This window comes from Podarcis erhardii (genome assembly GCF_964252035.2).
Source record: "Podarcis erhardii genome assembly, chromosome: 4".
In the NCBI taxonomy this organism is placed as follows: Eukaryota; Metazoa; Chordata; class Lepidosauria; order Squamata; family Lacertidae; genus Podarcis; species Podarcis erhardii.
Window position 1 is genome coordinate 6,171,283 of NC_138508.1, and position 16,903 is coordinate 6,188,185.

General features: G+C 48.9%; 1 protein-coding gene across 5 annotated transcripts in view; it reads right to left on the reverse strand.

Annotated features, from left to right (window-relative positions):
• ARAP1 (ArfGAP with RhoGAP domain, ankyrin repeat and PH domain 1) overlaps nt 1-8,188 on the reverse strand; it is a 145,049-nt gene extending 136,861 nt beyond the window's left edge. For 4 of the 5 annotated variants that reach the window (XM_081860058.1, XM_081860060.1, XM_081860061.1 and 1 more), the window contains exon 1: nt 7,818-8,187. The gene's annotated coding sequence lies outside the window, so the exon portion shown is untranslated. Of the gene's footprint in view, nt 1-7,817 lie in introns of all 5 variants that reach the window. The other variant, XR_014156138.1, reaches the window with a different exon arrangement.
• Between the last annotated feature and the right edge of the window lie 8,715 nt (nt 8,189-16,903).

A 16,903-nucleotide genomic window follows, 5' to 3' on the forward strand; every position in this document is an offset into this window, starting at 1 on the left:
GCAGACAGGATTTCTGCTGTAAACGGCCTCCTTCTGTGATGCATGTAGGATGTTTTTGGGGGTGGTCTTGGGCTCCAGGGTGGGCAATTTCAAAAGTCTACATAAGGGCTCGCGCACCATTGTTCGGGGTTCCTCCTCCCTCCTGTGTGTGGTGAGTGTTGCAACAGTTTAATAAAGATCTTACTAGCCTCTTTGCTTCTCAATATTCTCTGGTTGGCCTCTGTTATTTTCTCCTACCAATAGGGAACCTATGTAAGGACTCTATATGGGCTCTTGGATACCCCATAAAGGAAAGGGGCAGATTTTGTTGACAACACCAGCCGGGGCAATCGCCCTGCCTGACAGCCCCTAAGGGCTGACTCATCGACGAGAGGTCCTGTACCATCCACTGAGTCACCCAAGCCACCCTGGTTTCCCGTCGGGAGGCCTCTCACCCACCCCCTGGCCTGCCCCACCTGCAGTGACTCGGGCAAAACGTGAGCCCTGCGAGGAAGGCACGCAGCGGTGACGCCAACCAGGGTGGGCAGTGTCAAGGCACAGCATCCCGTCTGCGGTTAACGGTGATTTATTTTAAGACATTAGACTCACAACTGCCACTTCCCCTATCCTGGGAACCTGGCCCTGCCGCCACAGAGCTGGGGAGACATTTTCCGCCAGAGGGCCACAAGCTTCTGGGGGCCACATTGACTGTGGGGGCGGGGTCAGGAGGGAAAGTAGGCGGAGCAACGAACGTGAATCTTAGGCCAGCTTCCAAACACACACATAATTTTAAATTGGTTTCCAAAGAATTTAACAAATTCAGTTCAATTTCAATGCAATACTGCCATGAGATTTTGACTTCCTATCCTCACTTCCACGATGTTTCTATTCAAATCATTCATCGCCTGCCATATACATAATATTTCTCCAACGCGTGTATCTTACAGTACATTCCTTTCATCATTCTCCTTCGTTTGCTTATATTTCAAGTCCCGCCTGCGATTTCATTTGACAGCAGTATTTTCTCAAATAATCCGAAAAGGGTCTCAATTCTTGTACAAGTGTTTCTTCTTTATTCATCTGAATGATTCAAGTAACTCAATCCGCTGGGCCAGCAAACTGAGACTTGGGTTCGAATTCTTAGGAGTCCCGAGAGCAAGATGCTCAGTCTAATGTCCCTCACGGGAAGGACGTCTAAGCGGACAAAATGAAGTAAAACAAGGACAAAGCTCAGCTTGACCCAGGCTTTAACCCAGAGACACATTTTCAGCGCTTCAAGTATATGGAGCAAAAAATTTAGATGGTGCATTTGCAGTTAAGTCACCACCTACTGGCAACATTTCTGCTCTCAAAGCCCTACCCAGATTCTGCTGGTATCCCATAATTCCACAGAGGAAGTGCCATTACCCAGCACTGAGCACAGAATCCCTCCTCCTGAAAATTGCAGAGGTCTTTGTTAAATAAAAGTTTACCCGAGGTTTTTTTTCCTCCTCCCTTCCAGTTCCTTTTTCCTTTTGTGTTGTTCCTTTTAGATAAGCCAGTGGTTTTTTGCAAGTCTCTCTGGCAGCCCTTTTGACCCAAGAGCAAGGGGGGAAAACAGGTCAATAAAACAGGATTACCGCAGTACAGACAGGGTTGGCACCTTGTGGGGCAGCGTCTGGCATCCGAAGGATATTTGATATTCTGCTTAGCCTCTTTGCAAACAACAGCATATATGCCAATTCGCTTCCTTTGCAGAATTAAGCTCCACTTTGGCACAATATCCTGGAATTTCTGTTTCGCTGCTGTCATTTTTATTTTGTCTCTCCCTCTGCCTCTCTTTCTTTTCAAACTGCAAAGAGCCCTGAGGATAAGTGGGAGATTGCTCCAACCTTCCAAGATGACGAGGATGATAGGAATATTGACAGAGAAGGAAAGAGCTGGGAGGCAGGGGTCCAGAGCTGACCCCCCCCCCCCCGACCTCAGCCCTTGAAGCTGGAGGTCAATGGGGCAAACCTCTACTTTGAAGCCCGTGGGATTTGCAGCACAGAAGGGGTTACTGATGCCTCTCTTTGTATTAGTATGACCTAAACCCCTAAACCCTTTTCTTGCGAGGAATCCTATTCGGAATAAGGGAATTTCCCTTTTAAAAAAGGGAAATGTTGACAGCTATGCCTAAACCATAGGTAGGCAAACTAAGGCCCAGGGGCCGGATCCGGCCCAATCACCTTCTAAACCCGGCCCGCAGATGGTCCGGAAATCAGTGTGTTTTTACATGAGTAGAATGTGTCCTTTTATTTAAAATGCATCTCTGGGTTACTTATGGGGCATAGGAATTCGTTCATATTTTTTCCTTCAAAATATAGTCCGGCCCCCACAAGGTCTGAGAGACAGTGGACCGGCCCCCTGCTGAAAAAGTTTGCTGACCCCTGACCTAAACCAGTTAGGGATGCAGCATATTAAGCAGTGGGCAAATACCTATCCCCAGGGATGATTAATATAACCACTCGCCTGCCATTTAGGAGGAGATACGACAGCCATCTTCAGGTGTCTCAAGGGCTGTCAAATGGAAGAGGGAGCACGCTTGTTTTCTCCTGCTCTGCAGGGTAGGACTCGAACCCGTGGCTTCACGTTTCGAGAAAGGAGATTCCGACTAAACATCAGGAAGAATTTTCTGGCGGTAAGAGCAGTTTGACTGTAAGACGGGTGGTCATGGGCCTTGGAGGTTTTCCAGCACAGGTTGTCAGGGATGCTTTAGCAGAGATTCCTGCATTGCTGGGGGTTGGTCTAAATGACCCCTGGGGAGCCCTTCCAACTCTAAAATCCTACAATTCCCTTGCTTCCCTCCCTGATCCTCTTCTTTTGGGTAACTTTGTGGGCACACAGTCACAGCTGCCAGGACTCCTCCTCTGCCACCAACCCAGAATACCATATGATAGGATACAATAATCTTTATTGTCATTGTCCCATACAGAACAACGAAATTGAAAATCTACATAAGACATTCAAAAACCAACAAGCCTTCTATCCCAGCCTGGTTAGCCCCCTAAAAACTCTGATACCCCATTTTTAAATACAATATACTCCCATAGAGACTCCTTATACTGCATTTAAAACCAAAATCGCATTTGAATAGAAACTGTTTCTCAGGCGGCTAGTCCTAGTCTTTATAACCCTGGACCTTCTTCCAGAAGATGAAAGAGATCATTTACAGGGTGTGCACTATTCTGCACTATCTCTGCAGCTTCCTTATGGCACCTGGAAGCACAGATTTGATCCAAGGTGGGAAGAGTGCACCCAATTATTCTCTCCGCAGTCTTTGCAACCCTGGACAGCATTGTTCTTTCCCTGACTGTGCAGCTCCCAAACCACACACAGAGACCCTAAGTTAATACACTCTCCACAGTACAATGATAAAATGCCATCAACAGGTCCTTTGAGAGATTGTTTTTACGGAGGATTCTCAGAAAATATAACCTCTGCTTTGCTCTCTTCTTTGCTGTTTTCTCCCCAGGTTAAGTCTCCAAACTGTGCAAACCCGTCACCCATCCATGCCTCCCCTTTCCTTCCATTGACCCCCCTCCTGCTCCAATTCCCGGGGAGAGGACAGTGGGAGAGCGCAGTGCAAAGAATTCTGCTTCTCCCCCCCCCCCCATCTCCCTACTGCGGCTTGTGAGTTGTTCTTGCTGCCCCATTTAGCGCTTGGCATGCCGCCCGCCTGAGAATTCCCAGCAGTAAATTTCCACTTGGACTTCTTCATCCAGCCGCAGAAAAGCCCCTCAATTTTGTGATCTGTTATGTGTTCCACACAAACACACACACACACACATACATACACACAGACAATCCGCTTTCGCTTTGCCTCCCTGACCTGTTATTTCTCTCTGTGCAGGGAGTTCTTCGTTTGTTGAAGCAGGGGGGCATTTTAAAAAAAGGGCAAACCCTAAAAAGTCATATTTCATCAGGCAGGACACCCCCGGGCAAAACCCATAGGTCTTGCTGCAGCCTGAAGATGCTGTTAGGAATACTGTAAACCCGGCTTCAGGGAGCCAAGTATTTAAAGCATTCGTCTCATTTGTTTTGCACTCCCTGTGGATCAAGTCAGTTCTTGTTGTAACATCCAATTCAATCATTAGTCACTTGAGAAGGCTCTTTATTTTATGAGGCTGTGAACCCTGGTTGTTGTTTTTCATTCTCCTCCCCCTTTCTCTTTCTCTTTATTTCAGAATTCCTATTGGTTTATTTTAACCTCATAACAAAGTCTCAAAAGGCAAACAGGGGCCAACCAGCACTCCAATACTGGGAAGCGTTGATGCCTCTGACTGTGTAGGCAGAGAAGAACCCTCCTAGCTAGCAGCCATCCATAGCTTTCTCTGCCTCATGTAGCAGGGAGTTCCACAGTTTCAACTATCCTTTCTCTGTGCAGTGTGCATTTTTATGAACATCTCTAAAAGTCCCAAATGCTGCAATCTTTCCTTCTTTATCCCCTCATTTAGCTTTTTTTTTTTGCTTTTTTTCTTTTTTTTTTTTTTTTTTTTTAGTCATACCCAGGGCTGGATTGAGGTTTGATGAGGCCCTAAGCTCCTGAAGGTAATGGGGCCCTTTATATGTCCAGCTGTCCTTTGCCAACAACAAACTGTCACTGTTTTTTGTGTTGCATACATGCTATATGGTAATTTATGGACCTAATAGGTATCTCAAGCCATTTGCACATGTTGCCCTGCAACCAGTCCATGCAGAATGTAGGCACCCTATATATAGAAAGGAGCAAACCAGTGATATTTTGGGGAGCAGGCTAGCAGGCGGGGCCCATGACTTACATCACAGGAACCTGCACAACACAAAACACGGTTGCTATATGTAGGTTTTATTTTATTTGTTTTTTATCTTAGATTTTGGAAATGTACATCCAGTTCTTTTTCCCCCTTAAATTTTTTTGGGGCCCCCAAAAGAGTGGGGCCCTAAGCTATAGCTTGTTTAGCTTATACGTAAATCCGGCATAGGTCAAACCCCAAAGTTGTTTAGTTCTTTTTACTAAAACACCAAAAAACCACAGCAAGTGATTTCTTCGATTGACTTGCCGCCTTTTGGAAATCCACACCCACGACGTGAATTCCGCCTTTGAAATCCACGTAATGACCGGGAATATCTGAACGTAACAGAAGCCCTACCTTATCTGAACCATTTCCCATATCCTTTTTAGTGGAGGCGAGCGGAACAGTACATAATGTGGCATCTTCAGCCCACCCCAAATCGGTCCGCTCTGCCCCCTCAAATCCCCTGCCCTCAACCTCACCCTCCATCCTCTGCCCTCGTTCGCTATAAATACAGTGGGCCTGGATGTCCCTGTGGCTTCGGAGAAATCCCTGGCTCTAAGCCCCTCGGATCAACGCCTGCGGGCACCGTTCCAGCTTCCTTTGACCAGGCCCTGACGCCCCAAATAACACTGGCGCTTCTCTCTCTGAAGTTCCATCTTCGTCTCTCGGAAGACCTCCCTTGCAACCCGGCCTTCGCAACTTGAGACTAGATCGCCACACCCACACGCGCCCACTTAACCGCTTTAATCCTCAGAATCGGCACAACTCGTCTCGAGAGACAATGGAGCGTGCCTCCAAGGATGAAGTCAAACTGTTGGAGAATCGCAGCGCCCGCTGTGGCTGTAGAGCCCGGCAACTTGGAACTGCTGCGTCCCGTGTTAGCTGTGTTAGCAGCAGCGAAACGACCTGCAAGCCTGGCCAGTTTGTCTGGGGTCCTGAGCTGCCCAGACGACAAGATGTGGTCCAAAGGAAAGAAGAGCAAGACATTTGGCACCAGCTGGGCTGCAGGGACGCGGGTGGCACTGTGGGTTAAACCACAGAGCCTAGGGCTTGCCGATCAGAATCCCTGCGATGGAGTGAGCTCCTGTTGCTCGGTCCCTGCTCCTGCCCACCTAGCAGTTCGAAAGCACGTCAAAGTAGATAAATAGATACCGCTCTAGCGGGAAGGTAAACGGCGTTTCCATGCGCTGCTCTGGTTCGCCAGAAGTGGCTTAGTCATGCTGGCCACATGACCCGGAAGCTGTACGCCGGCTCCCTTGGCCAGTAAAGCGAGATGAGCGCTGCAACCCCAGAGTCGGCCATGACTGGACCTAAAGGTCAGGGGTCCCTTTACCTTTACCTGGGCTGCAGGAGTTGCTGGAAGGAGACAGACAAGGTGCCACGCAGTGGCTGCAGCAACCAGATGATTATGGGCCGGCCCTACCATTAGGGGCAAAAGGAAACAGGGCAGGAAATGGTTAAGCATTTTCATTTTTTAGTTGTTTTGTTTTTGATTGGGTTTAGTTGTCGTTTTCCCGTCATTCTGGTACCAAAATGAGGTGAGCCGCCTTGAGAAGGAAATAGCTGGGGGGGGGGAGCATTTCCTCTGCCTCAGACAGCAAAATATCTTGGCTTGGGCTGAAACCTACTAGATAGACCCTAAGAGAGAAAAGGATGCAATTTCTTTTTTAAAAAAAAAAGTGGTGAGGGAAATGGGGGCACACATAGAGGTCCCCCGCATCTACTCTGACAAGACACGCATTCCAAGAGAGAGAGGGGGGAATGCGGCGTTCACCCTGGGAGGGGGCCGGATGACAAGGAGATGAGCTCGGCTTAATATGGCACACTCAAGTTGCAGTGGATTTTGGGTACAACTTTGTTAATGTTAACTGCAGTGCTAATAATGCCAAGGCTACCCGTGAGTTTGCCCAGTCCTTTTAAAACCCTACAAGTTGGGGGTCATCACTGCCTCCTGTTCCATAGTTTAATTATGGTGCTGCATGAAAAAGCCCTTTACTGTATTTTATCTGTTCTGCACCTTCCAATATTATATATATGAGAGAGAGGGGGGCTGTTCTCTGGCCACTTCCTCCAGGCCACGCATGATTTTACACATTTCCACTCCTTTCTCAGCTTTTCTCTAAACCGAAAAGTCCAAAACATTGCAAGCTTTCCTGTTTTCATTCTTTCACCTCCTCCTGCATTTCCTCAAATGACTGGTGCAACCCTCGTTTTCTCTTTTATTCTGCGAACTTAAATCGTTTTCCACCACCCCTGGCAATTCACACACGAGTGCAGATTTCTGGAGCCAGCACTGGAAGCTGAGGGGCTTTAAATGTCACTTCGTGAAAATGCCCTCGCAGATGCACACCGATCCAAACCGAACTGTCAGAATCTGAGAGAACGAACGGCGCAGGGAATCTCCCTCCAGCCCATAAAACCAAAGTCATAATCAAACCACCGCCCAAAGTTCCTCATAAAGCAGAAGGCCAAACTGAGAGGATTAAGCTATTAAATATGAAAAGATAAGGCGAGAGGGGCCTTCCTCAAGAGCAAAACGAAGGAACCGCAGCCGAGCCCCATCAGAAAGGGCGCTCTATTCTCCGCCCCTCCCAGTCTGGCAAGGGGAACAGACCCCGATTCATCCCGATTCATAAAAGAGCACGCAATAAATGTTCAAAGGGAGGAGGAAACGCAAAACGCAAGAGAGGGGGACATGCGTGGGCACCCCCCGTTTTCACCCAGCTTGTGCAGGAGACCTTCCTAAGGCATTGCACCTGGTGGGGGTCAGTCTGATTTCTGAAACCCTTGCCGCCTCCCTGGGCACCCCAAACGCAAGCGGGGGGCAGCCCCAGTCAGCTCCCTTTGGCCTCTTCCTAGCGCTGCCTCCCTAAGGCTGGAACATACATTTTGGGCTCTTTATTATTCTCTAAAGGGCCCTGGAGGCTGGCGAGGGAGAGGAAAAGAGGGAACCCCACTTCTGAGCCCCCTTCAGTCATCCCAAGAACATGAGAGAGATGGAGCGAAGAGGATGTTTAGCCTGGGCGACAGGGAACAACTCACCTGGCAGCAGGCAGGAAAGGGGCGATGGCTTCCTGGAAATCAAAGCAAAACCTGGCACCGATCAGTCCCTGCAGACCGTGCGCTTCGCCAGGGAGCAGCCAGGTCCCCTTCGGCCTCGTAACAGGAACAGAAATGTTTGTGGGAAGGTCTGAATGTAAGGGGAATTTCTGGCCTATTCTTCCGGCAGACAAAGAGCCTTTTCTCCCAGCTCTCCGCTCTGGGTGAGGGTGCCCTGCTAAACTTCTCCTGGACTGGGCACAGAATCCCGGCTCTCTGAAGCGAAGCTCAAGCAAAGGGCCACATCCAGCCTTCTATCTGCGGGGGCCAAGATCAGAAGCTCAGCCTCCTTGAACATCAGAGCGACCCTCTATTTTCAGCCTGCAGAGAAGGGAGAGTCAAAGGGTTTGGGGGCCCTGAGAAAGCTTCCCAAATCTGACACAGCCCTGGGCGCCACAACACATCCATTCATCTTTCAAGGGCCCCGTGACTTTTCTCAATTATGTTTCAGTAAGCCGAGAGCCGCTCCAGAAGCAAGGAAGCTGTAACTTTGGACTCCCCAGCCAGAGATAAAAAATAAAAAATTCCCAGTAACCTGTTGGTCACCAAGGCAGAAGGAGCAGCAACAACAAAAGACCTGGAATTTCTTTCCATCCTTGGCTTGCTGCTGAATTCTTAAAACTGCCCAGAATTTGGGAGCATTGTCCCTCTAACCCCAGATATGCGCACAGCAGGGAGATTGTCGGAGCTGACTTGTTTTCCCAGCTGCGAAAGGGGAGGCTGGAGGGCAAGCCTCGATTTGTGAGCCCGGCACCAACCGGAAGCCTCAGGGATGCAGCTTCCATGCGTGCAAGCCAGGAGTTGTACATCTCTGCTTTGGCACCTCTGCCAGGAACAGCTGTGGCACGCAAGCTAAGGCTTGCATCCCATGACCCAGCAATCGGCACGCGAGTCCTGGCTCCTGCTGAAGGCTCTGCAGGAATCTTCTCCCCTCGGCTACCTCGCACAAGCGCCAGTGCCAAGAGGAGGCCGATGTGGCAGACATGCCAAACCTGCCTCCATCTTCTCCTACTCCTGCTTCAGCAGGCTCTGGGTTTACCAGCGCAGCTCTCTCGGAAAGGCATGCCAGCTGCGCCCCTAAAATTTTCCCAGCTTTAGCAAATCTGAGCCGTCGGCAGGCTTCGGTAAGGAGTCAGCGGCGGAGAACCTGCTACAACGCAGAAATTAAAACTACAGAACTCCCTGCCACATGATGCAGCAGCGGAGCACCGAGCCAGATGGCTTTTATTAACGGAGAAATCGGAGGGCTCCCTTGGACAAAAAACAAGGACACCAGCTAGGAATACCAGAGCAAAACAGCAGCCAGTAGGCTTGGTCTTTATTGAAGACGGTCGCAACAGGACTCCCACCTGCCACCAGGTGGAACAAGATGGAAGCCCCGAACAAAACAGAACTCAAACTTTTATTAGCTGCTCATCCCCATGTTACACCGCCCCCCCAAACTACATCACTAATACATCCCGGTTACATCATGAAAGGGGAGGTCTGGTGGCAGGAATCTGAGCACCCTGCCCCATGGTTCTCCTTGCCCTCCACCAAACACCCATCAAGTGTCACAAAAGAGATATTTACATTTCCCTGTTTCCCAGCCAAGTTCATCACACCCTTTTGTCTTCATCTGGGTTTGTTATTTCTGGAACGGCTACCTGTCTGGCACTCAGGTATCAGGATGCCAGGGATTATCCCTCAGGCAGAGGGGCTGCTGAGTAGCTGAGCTCACATGTCTATATGAATTTCTGAAGTTTTCCCAGTGAGCCAGTACAGAGATACATTGATCAGTGAATTCTTACACTTAGTATTGTGCAGCAGAGGCCCTTTGAATAGATAGGAAGAAACTGTGATGAAGTGTTTTGTGGGGACAAATCACAAAAGTGACAAAAGTGATGGTGCTGATTTTGGTAGTGGGCTGCATGTGCATGATATCTGCTGGAGGGGCAAACCCCCCCCCCCAACCTATACATAAATTCCTGCAACAGTTTTAAAAAGGACTGGACCAATTGACGGATGAGCCATGACGGCTGAGCCCTGACTTAGTCAGAGGCAGTGATGCTTCTGAATATTGGTCGCTTGGAAACCTCAGGAGGGGAGAGGGCTTTTGGGTTCGGATCCTGCTCGGCCCCTGTGAGAACAGGATGCTGGAATAGATGGGCCACTCGCCTGATCCAGCCAGCTCCTCTGGTGTCCCAGGTTGGATTCCTGGCATCTCCAGGTAGAGATGGGAATGTCCTCACGCTAAGATCCTGGAGAGTCCCATGGCACTCAGTGTCAACTACAGTAAGCTACTGTATTTTTCGCTCCATAAGACACACTTTTTTCCTCCTAAAAAGTAAGGGGAAATGTCTGTGCATCTTATGGAGCGAATGTGTGGTCCCTGGAGCCGAATTGCCCAGGGGCAAAAAGCAGATCATGCTTCTTCTTTTTTTAGAACAAGATAAGGGGGTGTTGAAACAAAGCCGCTGAGCAACTGATCAGCAAGCAATCGGGAGGGAGATAAGGGACACTAGCAATAAAGGAGGCTGCCTGGGAGGGGGGAGGTAAAAGCACATGGATCCTCAGGATTTTTGCATTGGGTCACCCCAAATTCACCAACAGATCACATAGCATGTCCATGACCACAGCCTGCACCAAAAAAATCACACATCCACTGTTTTGTGGGGCAAGAATGGTGCAAAAACGTGGTTACAAAGCACGGATCCACATGGATCCTCAGGATTTTTGCATTGGGCTACCCCAAACCCACCGTCAAATGACATGTCTGTGGCCACAGCATGAACCACAAAAATCATACATCCACTGTTTCGTTCAGAATATTTTTTTCTTGTTTTCCTCTTCTAAAAACTAGGTGTGTCTTATGGTCAGGTGTGTCTTATGGGGCAAAAAATACGGTGATTTGACCCAGCAGCCGGCTCAGTTAAAGGCTGCTTCCTGTGGTCCTACACACTTCCTATCAGGTCAGATGACCAAGAAAAAGGCAGTTTTTACTCAGCGGTTAAAACCTTTAACACAGTGTCATAGCCCCACAATGAGCTCATAACTCTGTTTAAGAAGTGTTTGTGTTTTTGTCTTGTAATTTTATGCCCTGAGATCTACAGATGAAGGCCAGTACAGTATACAAATTTAGTAACAACAACAACAGTAAAATCAGATTGCAGTCTAAAGAATTCACAATTTCACTTGCAGCCATGAGATGTCTACCTCTAAAATCAGCATTCCAAAAATGTAGGGGTTTTAGAAGCGCAAGTCGCTAGTCCTCATGTCTTCGGAAACATGCCTGGAGAAAAACCCAAAGGACCCACAGACATGAAAAGAGAAGCAGGCGTCGACAAATACTGAAATCACACGAAGTAACAGAAATATTCCAGCAAAGGTAGAGTTTCACCACTTTGCGAGACCAAAAACGGCATTAGCCACAGCATGGCTGACCCAGGATGTTTTTCTGCCCCAAGATCAACTGCACCCCATGATGTCCGACACAACGACCCTGCAGAGGAGGCCCTCAGATCACAATGCTGCTCCACTAGGCAAGTCTTTAAAAAAACAACACATGAGCAAAGCTAGTAATGGGGAAAGTCCCTTCCCGCCCCCCCTTCCCAGCAACCTGTCAGGGATGCTTTAGTTGAGATTCCTGCATCGCAGGGGGTTGGACTAGATGACCCCTGGGAGCACCTCTAACTCTACAGTTCTCCGATTCTATAAGCAGCAGCACTCATTTGCAAGCCCCCAGAGCATCTGAGAGACCCAATTACACGCACTTAAAACGATTTTCCCCTCTGCAGCTGGAGGCGGCTCCAAGACCTATTTAAACCCCCCCCCCCAATGCAAACTATTTCATATGCATTTATACTTAAAAACGCAACTAGGACACAAAACCCTAGTTATTCAGGCATTCCAGCAAGAAGCAAGAAAGGGATTGTGGCAAAACCGGGGCTATTGAATTCAGCAAGGCTGAGAGGGAGGAGTTTAAAAGGTCTGGGAAAATGCAAACAGAGGTTTATTTCCAAGCAAAGCTCAAATAAATACAAACAACAGCAGTGCTATAAGGTCCACATCCCATAATGGTCCTGGTTTCGCTTTGCTGAAGTGACACTTCTCCCACAGCAGAAATATTAAGAAGCCCACTTTGCAGAAATGTCACAGCCTGGACCTGTTTAGGGAAGATTTTAATATTTGATGCATTACAGTATTTTAATATTTTGTTGGAAGCCGCCCAGAGTGGCTGGGAAAGCCCAGCCAGATGGGCAGGGTACAAATAATAAATTGTTGTTGTTGTTGTTGTTGTTGTTGTTGTTGTTGTTGTTGTTGTCGTTGTAGTCTCTGAGCCTCCCTGTTTGACAGCCCTCCCCAACCGCGTGCCATCCAGCTGTTTTGTACTACAAATCCCACTGATGCGCTAGCCGGGGCTTCTGGGAGTTGTAATTGCAAATGGCCGGAGGGCACCAGGTTGGGGAGGGATGGTTTACAAGCTGTCCCCCCCCCCCTTTGCAGGGGGTTGGATTAGAAGACCTTTGGGGGTCCCCTCCCAGCTCTGAAAGTCTACAGTCCCAAGAAACCTTCATCTTATAATGTATATAAAACAGACAGATCATTCAGAACCTCATTCGTGTGTAATCCTCGTTTGGCTCCTGCATCCATTTCACCAGCGGGTCACTAGCAAGCGGGGGGGGGGTGAGAAAGCTCCCAGAAATTCAACAGGGGAAGCTTCTCTGAATGACAAAAGCGAGTAGAGGGGGAAAACTTCCCCTGTTTACTTTCTGCCTGCCTCGCAAAAACTCAACAGGGGAAGTCCCCCCCCCCCCCCCCGCTGCTCCCCACTGGTGTTTGGAATAAGCTTTCCCTGTTGAATGTCTGCCTGCTTTGCACAAGCTCGGCCGGGGAGCTTCTCCAAATGAGGACGAACGGGAGCTGTGTTAGAAGATCCCCCAGCCCGTTGACTTCCCCCGAGGCAGGCAGAAAGCCAACGGGGAACGCTTCTCCAAAAGGGGAACGGGTGGGAAGCTGCCCCCGTTGAATGCCTGCCTGCTCCGCAGCTCTTCAAGACCAGAGGCAAAGGAGAGCAGCCCCGCCGCTCCCAGCACCCGCGATCCACTTACCGCCGCGCCGACTCCTTCCCCGGCGCCTCCGTGCGCTCTCGGCCGGCGGAGGCGGCGCCTGGGCGGGGAGACGAAGCGCTCGCCGCCGACCAAGCGCCTCCCCGGCCGGCCCTCCTGCCTGCCTGCCTGCCTTCTTTCCTTCCTTCCCGGCCGGCGGACGAAGGGCTGGCTAGACGCTGCCGCCTTCCCCCTTCTTTTTCCTCCTCGGCGGAGACGCGTAAAGAAAGGAAAGGCGCAAGAGGAGGGCAGAGGAGTAGTGCAGGCGAGGCGCTTGCTGCTCCGCAGCTGCTCCTCCTTCGCGCGCGGGCTCCGCTCCTCCTCCTCCTCTCCTCCTCCTGCCTCCTTCCCTTTCTCCGCCGGGGAAAACTGGGAGGGAACTTCCCCGCGGGAAGGGCGGAGGAAAGGCGCGGCGGGCCGGGAAGGAGAGCACCTTTTGCACCCAGGACAGCCAGGCTCCTTGGAACTGGGGTCCCCCCCCCTGCACTGTACTCCGTTGGTTAGAGCGCGCCGGTGCTGATAACACCGAGGTTTGAGCCCCCTAAGGGACAGCTGCTTATTCCCTTTTATTTTCCTCTAAAAAAATTTATTGATTTTCCAAAATTTATAAACAAACAAACCTAAATCCTAACTGTAATAATTCCAGTCTTAATAACATTGTTACGTGACTTCCTTGAATCCCCCTGGCTGAGTTCCAATATATATCATTGTAACAGTTTTCCAGAACAAATTTCTCATAAAATTTACTTAATCCATTAACGTCTTTCTTTCTTTTCATATTGAATTTAAACATGTTATTCTATAACATCACATATTTAAATCCTAAGCCTATCTGGTGTCTGCAAGTTTTTCTATTTAAATTATCTTAGCATATTTAACTAAATAGTCTTTAAATTTCTTCCATTCCTCCTGGTACTCCTTCTGGTCGCGGGCTCTTCCGGTGAGGTCGGCTAGCTCCGAAAAGTCCATCATCTTCCTCTGCCATTCCTCCACTGTTGGCACTTCTTGTGTTTTACAATTCTTGACTAACAAAATTCTAGCTGCAGTTGTGGCGGGACAGCTGCGTCTTCCTGCCTGGCCGGGGGTTGGAGTAGATGACCCTTGGGGTTTTCCAACTCCATGGGTCTGTGACTCTGTATACCACAAGCTTTCTCCTATTTTAGGGCCAGCTGAACAGGGGGCTCTCTCCATCTCCGTTTGGGAAAAAGGTCTTGATGGTGCACCATTTTTATTATTATTATTATTATTATTATTATTATTATTATTATTATTGGCCTAAGGAAAACAGGCATCCTTTAACAGCAGATCACCACCACCTGTCCATTCCTACTCAAAAGTAAGCCCCAGTTCAATGGGGCTTATTACCCAGGGACAGGGTTGCAGGCAGTCTAAATCATAGGTGTGTAGAGTTGGGAGAGAACCCCAAATGTCAACTAGCCCACCCCCACCCTGGCGCAATGCAGACATTGCAGCTAAAGCATGCATGACGGATATAGACCAAATCCCAGGCAAATATACCATCAAAGGTGCAATCATGTAAATATGAGGGGGGTACTGAAATAAGAGCCCGCTGGGTCATTGGGCCAATCTAGCCCAGCTGTGGAAAGGAGGATTGCACTGTAACAGAAAGACTCGCCCATTGCATCATGAGCACCAATGAACGCACAACTAATCCAGAATGCGGCAACTAGACTGGGCACTGGGAGTGGCCGCCGAGACCACATAACACCTGTCCTGAAGACCTACACTGGCTCCCAGGACGTTTCAAGCACAATTCAAAGTGTTGGTGTTGACCTTTAAAGCCCTATACAGCCTCGGTCCAGTATACCTGAAGGAGCGTCTCCACCCCCATCATTTAGCCTGGACACTGAGGTCCAAAGCCGAGGGCCTTCTGGCGGTTCCCTCACTGCAAGAAGCCAAGTTACAGGGAACCAGGCAGAGGGCCTTCTCAGTAGTGGCACCTGCCCTGTGGAACACCCTCCCATCAGATGTCAAGGAAATAAACAACTATCTGACTTTTAGAAGACATCTGAAGGCAGCCATGTTTAGGGAAGTTTTTAATATCTGAAGGACTATTGTATTTTAATATTTTGCTGGAAGCCACCCAAAGTGGCTGGGGAAACCCTGCCAGATGGGCAGGGTATAATTAATTAATTAATTTATTATTACAAATGTGTCCAGAGGGGCTGCTTTTGCCTTCCTCTCCCTGCCCATGGGTTCAGTGCTGCCTCTCAGCTGCTCCAGAGCCAAATGAAATACTTTAGTGATGAACTGGACCACTGGCCCCCTCTGGAGTCCGACTCCTGGACTTGCATCAAGACCCAGCTCTTGGTGCAACATGGCCACAGATTTTGAGATTCGCCTCAAATTTGGGTTCTCTACCCTGACTGCCTACAAATCATTGTCCGGAATAAGCACCTTCTTTTGAAATCCATTGGATAAAGCCACATAGTATTATTAATTACCCGAAACAGATAGGTAGCCGTGTTGGTCTGCCATGGTCAAAACAAAATAAAAAAATTCCTTCCAGTAGCACCTTAAAGACCAACTGAGTTAGTTCTAGGTATGAGCTTTCGTGTGCATGCACACTTCTTCAGATACACTGAAACAGAAGTCACCAGACCTTTCTATATAGTGAGAAGGTGGGGAGGGGTATTACTCAGAAGGGTGGTGGGAATGGGTGATTGGCAGATAGATCAACAGGCTCATCGCAGCTATCTGCCAATCACCCATTCCCACCACCCTTCTGAGTAATACCCCTCCCCACCTTCTCACTATATAGAAAGGTCCGGTGACTTCTGTTTCAGTGTATCTGAAGAAGTGTGCATGCACACGAAAGCTCATACCTAGAACTAACTCAGTTGGTCTTTAAGGTGCTACTGGAAGGAATTTTTTTATTTTGTAATTACCCGAAGTTGCTCAGGGGGGGAATGCATGCGGCGGAATGTTAGCAAACACTCCACCTTCTGAAATGGGGCTGAAAATTAGGTTGGGTGAATGTTCAGGGGGGGGGCAGGATAAGATTTAATGGGGAAAGCCTTGAATGGGCTCCCACGGAACGCATTTTCAAACCGAATTCTTGCGGGGGAAGGTATTTGATTCACTTCACAGTTAAAGCCGGATTTCTTAACTTTGCGCTTTCTCAAACACCGCAAGATTCGAAAAGTCCTTTGAAATTTGCGCTCGTTCAAAATCTGCTTGGCAGTTTCCCAACCAGCCCGCGTTTATGAAAATAGTGGAGGAAACGTGTACAACACAACCGCAGTCAAAAATGGTTTCAGGGTGGTCTTCCTGTGCTGCTCCAGACATGTGGTCCACACATCTATGTATGCGCTTGGTTGGTACATTTATGAACATTTAATATATATATATATATTAAATGTATATAAAGGTAAAGGGACCCCTGACCGTTAGGTCCAGTCGTGGCCGACTCTGGGGTTGCGGCGCTCATCTCGCTTTATTGGCCGAGGGAGCCGGCGTACAGCTTCCGGGTCATGTGGCCAGCATGACTAAGCCGCTTCTGGCGAACCAAAGCAGCGCACGGAAACGCCGTTTACCTTCCCACTGGAGTGGTACCTATTTATCTACTTGCACTTTGACGTGTTTTCGAATTGCTAGGTTGGCAGGAGCAGGGACCGAGCAACGGGAGCTCACCCGTCGCGGGGATTCGAACCGCCGACCTTCTGATCAGCAAGTCCTAGGCTCTGTGGTTTAACCCACAGCGCCACCCGCGTCCCATTAAATATATATATATATATGACCTTAATTTTTTTTATTTCACAGGGGAGTCACTTCATCACTTCTTGTGGGGTTCCAAGTGGCAGATTGAAGCGCATGCCTGCTATGTATATATTGCTTGCTGTTGAGAACAAAACCTTTAATCTTCTCACTCGCTTGTGTTTCGTATTGCTTCTGAACCTCATTTTAAAAGAACCGCCTTGC